At 35.6% G+C, this 8,629-nt stretch overlaps 1 long non-coding RNA gene across 1 annotated transcript; it reads right to left on the bottom strand.

The window, feature by feature from the left end:
- Positions 1–243: 243 nt before the first annotated feature.
- Positions 244–5,912, bottom strand: LOC123872363. Its single transcript, XR_006797466.1, has 3 exons — positions 5,848–5,912; positions 3,048–3,051; positions 244–321 (listed from the first exon to the last, which is right to left on the bottom strand). It is a non-coding gene; the product is annotated as an uncharacterized LOC123872363 (long non-coding RNA).
- Between the last annotated feature and the right edge of the window lie 2,717 nt (positions 5,913–8,629).

Genomic DNA, 8,629 nt, shown 5'->3' with positions numbered 1-8,629 from the left:
TCACAGCAGTATGAAGTTTATTCCTCATCCACGCGCTTCACAGTTATTCTAGGCCATCGAACCAGCGGGCTAAAGATCGGCCTTCACTGCGCTTACCGGTGTACGTGGTATCCACTCCAGAACACATCTGTCCCATTGGCCGTCCCATTTATAATTTCTAAATTTTTAGTCTGATCTGGTGGAAGGCTTCGGCCGAGGCTAGTTACCACCCTACCGGCAAAGCCGTGCTGCCAAGCGATTTAGCGTTCCGGTACGATGCCGTGTAGAAACCATAGTGGTGTGGTCTTAATAAAACTGCTATTCCCCTTCCAGGTTAGCCCGCTTCCATCATCACTTACCACCAGTTGAGATTGCAGTCAAGGGCTAACCTGTATTTGAATTAAAATAAAATAAAAAGAATTTCCTCGTACCGGATTTTATCCCTAACCAACTAGTTCACTATTAAAAAATCCAGTTAACTACCGTAAACCTAAAATTCTTTTCAAAAGGTAAGTCTTGATATATAAGAGTAAATAAAAATGTTTTCGATAAAATAATCCTGCTGACTCTTCTGTAATTTCGAACAGAACGTTTTAAAAGTGTTAAACTGTAAACGAAATCTTTTCAACAGGGGTGAAACAAAAGGGTCAAAATGAAAAACAATACGTGGATCGGAGTTAAGCCAGCAAAGTGCTTGCAGTCCAGCCCTGAACAGCGCAATACTTAGTTTACTTGCCTGAATGGAGAATTTATCACTTAGCAACAATAGAACGCTTAATCCAATTTCGCTGGGCTCTCGTGATTTAATTGTGTTTCCACACATGAGTTTCAAAACGAACAATGGTCTATGTTGTGCCCTCTGGATTCTGTTAAGCTACGGCTTAAAAACACTGCCGTAATTTTGTTTGTATGTTAATGAGGTTATCTACTAGAATACATTGTATAATAGAATCGTTTTATATATTGTTATTATAGAAATTGTAGTAGAATACCTATAATAGGATGTTATGTAATTTTCAGCTAATGAGATGATAATGTGAGTCAGCAGCAGTCACATTACTTGGTGCGTGCGGTTTGTGATGAAACATCATCTGTGGTAACGGCAGTACCTCACCAAGACAAACCGAACAAAACCAAAGGATGGGGCATCGTATTTTTGGATAGCTATTCCATTGCAAAAAAGCTACAGCAATCATTGCTAAAATTTTCAAATTGCTATCATTGACTGAATTTATAGTACCTATTCTTGCTACAACAATGTATTTCAACCAATAGTATGAGAGTGTCACACTGTGCTATCAAACTACGGCGTATGACCCATGCATTGCATTTGAAACACCTTGCGGCTCTTGCTATACGTGCAAATTGTTAACGTGCCATCAGCTTAAAGTTTGTAATAAAATACAAAATAATATTTACGGTAGGTAGGTACGGTATATACTTAAATCGAAAAAATATATACTTTATAATACGGTAAGTACATAAATTCAATCATAATCGAGCAAAAATGGACGATGTTACCTACAATGAAAATATTATAACTGAAAGCGTTGTCTATACCACAGCGTACAGAGGGATGGTTTTATTATTTTCCTACAAGTGTGTCATCTCCCAGACAGCCACTTCGTTTAATGGAAGGAACCATTATAAATTTCCGAGAAAGGTTGTCAATGAAGAAACCCGGGGACATAAATATCCCTCTTCATAATAAAAAATATCTTACTCATTTATTGAACTTCCACCGAAAGTTGGACACATCTTGGAAATATAATACAAGTTGTCATTCAGAATATTTTGATATTTGGTATTTTATGTATCCCTCTTTATATAATTTTTCGAACTCACGCAACAAATTCTTTGAGCTTTAAATAAATACTTTCTAACACAGTTTATTTTCGTATCTCGCGTTGAGTCGCACGTATATTGGTCCATATTTTTAAGCATGAAATCCTTTCAAACTTTTTGTAAATCTTACTAGTTCGGACTATTCTTTGAAATAATTAATCGTCAATTTCGCACTTTTACCAGCATTCACTCAGTAATTAAATCTTAGGTTTAACTCAGAAACTCTCAAAAGTCCGAATAATAACTAACCATAACGAAATCTCAGCACTTTGACTCAACAAACTCTTATGTGGCCTACTCCTAGAGTGTTTGTGTATTAATAGAGTCCAGAAAAGAGGCTGGAGGTCCTGACTGAAGGTCAAGTAGGCGAAGCTGAATAAAGAGACGACAGAGCGAGTCTTCTAACATAACCCATTTAAAACATATAAATACCATCACACCGTTATCACATAATATATTGACGCGTGAGCCGCATTGAAACACATAAGTTGTAAGTTGACAGCACCGAGACTCCTCGAGTGGTACGCTACACAGTCTTTAGGATATTATAGTTCCCTTTGTTCTAGAAGAATACGTTGGCATCGGGAAGACTGCTCATGTAGTAAAGAAAGTTCTGTGATAAAAAAATTGCAAAATAAAAAAGCGTAGTTGAGAACAGTAAGAACGGTTAAGCTACCGAAGCGTTTGAGCTAGAGAATTTATCGTTGCGCTACAATGGAACGTTTAATCCAGTTTCACTGGACTCTTGCGATTTCATTGTGTTGATACATGTGAATTTCAGAACATACAATAGCCGGCTTAACACGATAATTTGTTTCTGGAATAATTTTATATTAAAAACTAACAAATGCCCGACATGCATTGCTACGCATTTTAATAGGTATGAAGCAGTAATTGATGGTAGGTAGTTAGGTACCACATGAGTAGATAATATCCATATCTGTGGTAGGTGGTAGGTAAACCTTTCCGCAAGTCCCAACAATAATTGTGTAAAATTTCAACTCAATCAAACGAATAATCCGCGAACGCAAAAGTCACGAATACTTTATAATAATTTATAAACCTAAATTTTATACTTATGAAATGTGGTTAAAATGGTCCTTTAATCTTTGAAGCTAAATACACTTTTGCTTGCTTTAACGACGGATAAGGTACCTACTTACAATTTTCTCAAGGTTCACTTTTCTTTTTAATATTAAACATTTACATTCTGACCACAGAACCTTTCTTTACTTACTTAGTTCAGAATAAATTTTCTTTCCATTAGCCACACTATTTTATGACCTACTTTTTAAGAAAAATTCAAAATTAATTCCAATCAGGCCCGAATATTGTTTTCGAAAGTAAACAGATTTCCCGAATGACTTGTAAAAGTAAAACGTTTTTCGTTCGGCTAGTTTGGAGCTCGCCGATTCGTCAATTTCCACTTTTACTGTGACATCGTATTTACTCCGGAAATTAAATGGCTGTTTTCCTTTCACTTCTATTTTGCGCCTTATTTTTCTTTCTTTTTTTTGTTAACACCTTTTTGCAAGCTTCGTATCTATTGGGATTACTGAAAACGTTGAAGCAATTTTTTTAGGATTTCTTTTCCTCGTTTTTCATCACTCCGAATATTTTTTATACAGATTTTATATTGCTGAGAAATCACAAACTAGGTAGGTAAACATTTGATTGAATTTTTTTTTAGATTGTACATCTAGAATTAAAGGTACATAATATCTGTTTATCGTCGTTATAGTAGGTATATAAGCCAAACCAACTAAGAGTATTTTAAGAAAAGAGTATTTCGAAAAGCGAATTTTAGTAAGTCCTTACAACCATAAGTGCAAAATTTATTTTCCATGAAAAACCACCTGTTAAATATCAGTGTTATTGATCTCGATTCTTAATTAAATTAATTAACCCCCGACCCAAAAAGAGGCGTGTTATGTTGACGTTTCTGTGTATCTGTCTGTGGCATCGTAGCTCCTAAACTAATGAACAGATTTTAATTTAGTTTTTTGGTTTGAAAGCTCTTTTCTAGTTACAGTAACCTTCACTTGTCGGGGGTGTTATAAGTTAATTAACACGTGTGTGGTGAGCTATTATAACTAAGAAAATTGAAAAAGCATTTGCCGTGATTGTACTTACATAATCGTTAAAATGTATAAAAATACCTACTAAATGTAAGCTCACAGACAGAAGAATCGCAATCAGAGTCGCGTGCCCACATAATAACAGATAGTACACGAAATCAATATGTGAACGCACGCACGATAACACCCGGCAATTCAACTGAGTGCACTGTAGATTAAATGCACATGAATCCTGACATAAAATTGGGGATTGAGTGATTAAAACCAACATCACATCGTGTTGATAGTGGAACGAAATTCCGATAACACAGTTTCCAAACACAATGTCACGTATGTAGGATACGGTGAAATGACCTTAGATATGAGTTAATTGCTTTTGGAGTACTATTTTTTCCAGCAGAATTTTGCATTCTAATGAGGCGGTAGGTAACTGTGTAGCCTACCAACGGAAAACTTGATCTTAGTAATTCGAAAGAGCATGTATCTAAATAGAAAGTGGAAATATTCAAATGAAGATAATAATGATGTTGGCTGAAATAAAGCATACCTACCTACCTACTTAGTATATAAGTACAAAATTGTTACTAGTAACTATGTGTAGTTCAGAGTTTTATATAAGTTTATCAAAAATTTTATGCTGCAACTTCGACATTTGACCGTCTACAGATTGGTCCATCATACGGTAACCACCTAAGTGGAACTTTCAAATAACTTAAGTTTTAGATACTATGCGATTTATATAGCAAAGAGACGAAAAACGTTGTAATTTTACATCTCCATACTATAATGGATTTAAGAACTAGAAAAATTGCACTCTTTTAGATTTACCTCAACCGTAATCTCAACGCACCTGTCGTGTTCAAGTCAATTACAGACCGTTCATTATAACTTGTCCCTCACCGCCATGTTGGCACCATTGCTTTGTTTGCTTATTCCTTAGATTTTAGGGTTTATTATTGTGTAAACTACAATGGTGCCAACATGATGGTAAGGGACAAGTTATAATGAACGGTCTGTAGACCCTCTGAGCATTAATGCTAATTATTTATTATCTAAAGCTCTCTCTTTACAGCTCTGTATCGTTAATATCACTTACGATTTAATTACGTTTAATCTCTAATTACTATTAAAACGAAGTAAAACGATTTCGCGCTCCGCTATCGGTCCGGTTCGCATCTCCGAAGTGTCATTAGTTAATGTTACGGGCAGTTCCTATCTGGATTAAATCTGGCGGTCTGAGATAAGACCCCCTCGATCTTATCGCAACGTCATTACCGGTCTAAGATACGCGCTCTTTGACTTACGGATTATAATCCTACAACTTTATGCATCAAGTTTTATTAGGTTTGATTAACTTGTTTTTGAAGCCAACTTCATTACGACAGTTTATTTTTATACCCTGACCCAAAAAGAGGGGTGTTATAAGTTTGACGTGTGTATCTGTGTATCTGTCTGTGGCATCGTAGCTCCTAAACTAATTAATCAATTTTAATTTAGTTTTTTTTTTGTTTGAAAGTTGGCTTGATCGAGAGTGTTCTTAGCTATAATCCAAGAAAATCGGTTCAGTCGTTTGAAAGTTACCAGCTCTTTTCTAGTTACTGTTGTAACCTTCACTTGTCGGGGGTGTTATAAATTTTTAATTTACACGTCTTGTGATTTTAAAAGTAGATCAATTGACTCTTTTTCGACGAAGTTCTTTGTACAATTTCGAAAAATTTAATACATATAGGTACTAAGATTTGTAGTGAGAAATTATTGCATGACGTGAAACTTTTTATCACTTCATTTCTCAATTTTGTCTCGTGGGAGGCTATGGCCATCCACTACTCTACCGACAAAGCCTTGCCGCCAAGCGATTTAGCGATCCGGTACGATGCCGTGTAGAAACTGATATGGGATATGAGTTTAATAAAACTGCCATGCCATTTCCAAGTTAGTACGCTACCACCTTAGACTACACCATCACTAACCACCAAGTGAGATCGCAGTCAAGGGCTAGTTTCTAATCGAATAAAAAAATCTGATTCGTCGCAATAGTTTCGCTCAGTTTCCCTTCAGTGAAAGCGCACCCTTATCATGAGTAGTCGGACACGCACTTGGCCAGTTATTTATACTTCTTGGGCTTTACCGGCATATGCAAACCAGTGATAAATAATAAAACGCAATCGAATGAAAACCATCACATTAATTCAATGACTTTACGAACGTATAAATGAAAATGAAAACCTCAAATAAATTCATTTCATGTTTCCGTAAAATTTACAAAGCCTTCAAAAACAACAAGCAATGAATGCAAAAGTTTTCAATACAGAAAAGTCTGTCCACATTTCCTCTTTCGCTCATATGCATCAGAATGTTGCTCGACCACTGAAAATTAACATGAGCTCTGAAGTGTTTTTTTTTCTATTTGGGTCATACGATTTATTCACACTTTTAATTACAAGCTTTACATATTGTTGGGTTTGCGTGTAAGTCTTGCAATTTTGCAAAGGAACAAATAAGATAATAATCAAGCAAGTTACTTTTACACCACTTCGAATCGTAGTCTCAATTTAAAATTTTATAAACTTAGGTTTATAACTCTAATGATAATAATAATAAACTAATTTATCAATAAGCCGGTAATCATTTTACTAGTATTAGGCAAATACTTGGCCCTCTCACCACATTTCATGGTTTCAAGCAAGCAATTAATACATGGAGCGGACAAATTGTCTTCCCCATAAACCTGTCTGGCGTTATAAAGTGAAACTGGTCATAGCGTGTGGTCATATTAGAATCCATGTCATGCCATGTCGTGAAGTCTACGAAGTTGTTTCTGCAAGCACGTCCACTGCAGGTTAAACCATGCTTGCTTAAATGCAAAGTGTACCTTAAGTATAAAATACCACCATCATCGTCATCATCATCTTGTTTTAAAAGTAACTAGATTGGAAACCGCGTAGGTACTAGAAACTAAACTATGTACTAGGTACCAAAAAGACAGCATGAATTAAAACACTGAGTACTTAATCGAATTAGGCTGACCATTTCAAATATTAAAATATATTGCTCTACAACAAATTAAAAATATATGATGGTCAGCATAACACGATTATGAACCATTTGAATTCATTTTATGTTTCAGTGAAATTTAATAGAGAGGTCCGCAAAAACAACACGAAATGAATGCTAAAAGTTTTATATGAAAACTCTGTCCACATTCCGCTATCGCCCGAATGCATATGAATGCTCGGCCACTATAAATTAGTGCATACCAAAAGCACTGAACTTTCAATTTAGACACGGGCTTTTACAATTGTATCTGTCTGTACGAGTTGCTGAATACAATTTCGGAAAAATTTAATAATATAATATTTCTAGCGAGAAAATGCAGGGCGCCTGAGGGTTGGATCAGGTTGGATCCTATTATAATAATCCGCCAGAAAATATAGATAGGTACCTGGGCGCAAGCTTTTTCGAATTTACTACTGTTATTATTTACAAGATGATGCCCGCGACTTCGTCTACTAAGCGGATGGGTCGTGGAAAGGTAAGGGCCTTTTTCCTGTCACGCGGATTTCCGTCCGCGTGCGGATTTGGTTCGCATGCGGGTCACCCGCATCCTCAGACAGACAGACACACTTCCCCATTTATAATATTCGAATAGTTTTATTATAACAACTAAAACAATGTTTTCACTTAAAACAGCAAGACTATTTTTTTTTGTTTTTTTTTTTTTTACTATTTGGTACTTCGTCCCAAGTGTGACTTCTTGTGATATTACCAAGTAAAAAAAATACACAGTTGAACATATTTCTATCATTTCCACGTTTTAACTCTATTGAGTTCAAATATAATATATCAATTTGTTTACAATATCTGCCTAATATATCTAATGCCTATAATATTATGCTAACGATCATCCGTCATATAACACTTTCCGTGGCGGAAACATGAGCTCGTATAAAAGCTCAAACATCATTGTCTGTTTTGGTAAAGAGTTGGCTCGTAAACAAGCAATAAACGTCCCGTTTATCATTCCGGCAGAAAGGGTCTATCGCGGGTAAAAAGTTAAGAGGGGTCTCTCCGTCACTCGCTCCATACAAACGTAGTTGAAACATTTCCGGGAACCAATTATCTATGCCTGTAGTTTTCCAGATTTCCGTTAAAATATTCGGTTTCAAAGTTACGCGGTCTTAAAAATTCACATACAAATCTTTGAGCCCCTGTAATTTTAAAACTACATATTTTTAGAAAAATCTAAAACATCAGAAGCACAGATATAAGTTTCTAGAATATGTTTGCAAAATTTCATGGCTTTGGTTGCTTAATATTCAAATGAAATTGGGACTACGATTGTATGGAGTAAGTGACGGAGAGGGCCCTGTTAATTCACTCGTAATTTTTTTCAACTCAACATGTTTATTGTTTCCGTGCATTTGTTGATTTTGAAATTCACTAGCTTTTGCGCACAGGGCTTCAACATAAGGTCATTTACAGCAAATAAATGGTTTATTGATGATTCACTAAAGCTGGACACAAAAGCTAGCAGCCTGATCAAACTGGGTACCAGGTTAATTGTTTTAATTCAAAAGTAGCTAATATTTTCTACGTTCTCCTGACCTGTACTTTTTTTCACTGCAGTTTAATTTATTTTTCTGATCAAAATGTATTCAGGAGTAGTAATGAAATTGTAATAAAAATAAAAATCCGAACTGCTGGATGTGGAACGCCCTTCCGGCATC

The sequence above is a fragment of the Maniola jurtina genome, chromosome 15 (genome assembly GCF_905333055.1).
Source record: "Maniola jurtina chromosome 15, ilManJurt1.1, whole genome shotgun sequence".
NCBI classification, from domain to species: domain Eukaryota; kingdom Metazoa; phylum Arthropoda; class Insecta; order Lepidoptera; family Nymphalidae; genus Maniola; species Maniola jurtina.
The sequence above is the reverse complement of the archived record's forward strand: the minus strand, read 5'-3'. Positions and strand labels throughout refer to the sequence as shown.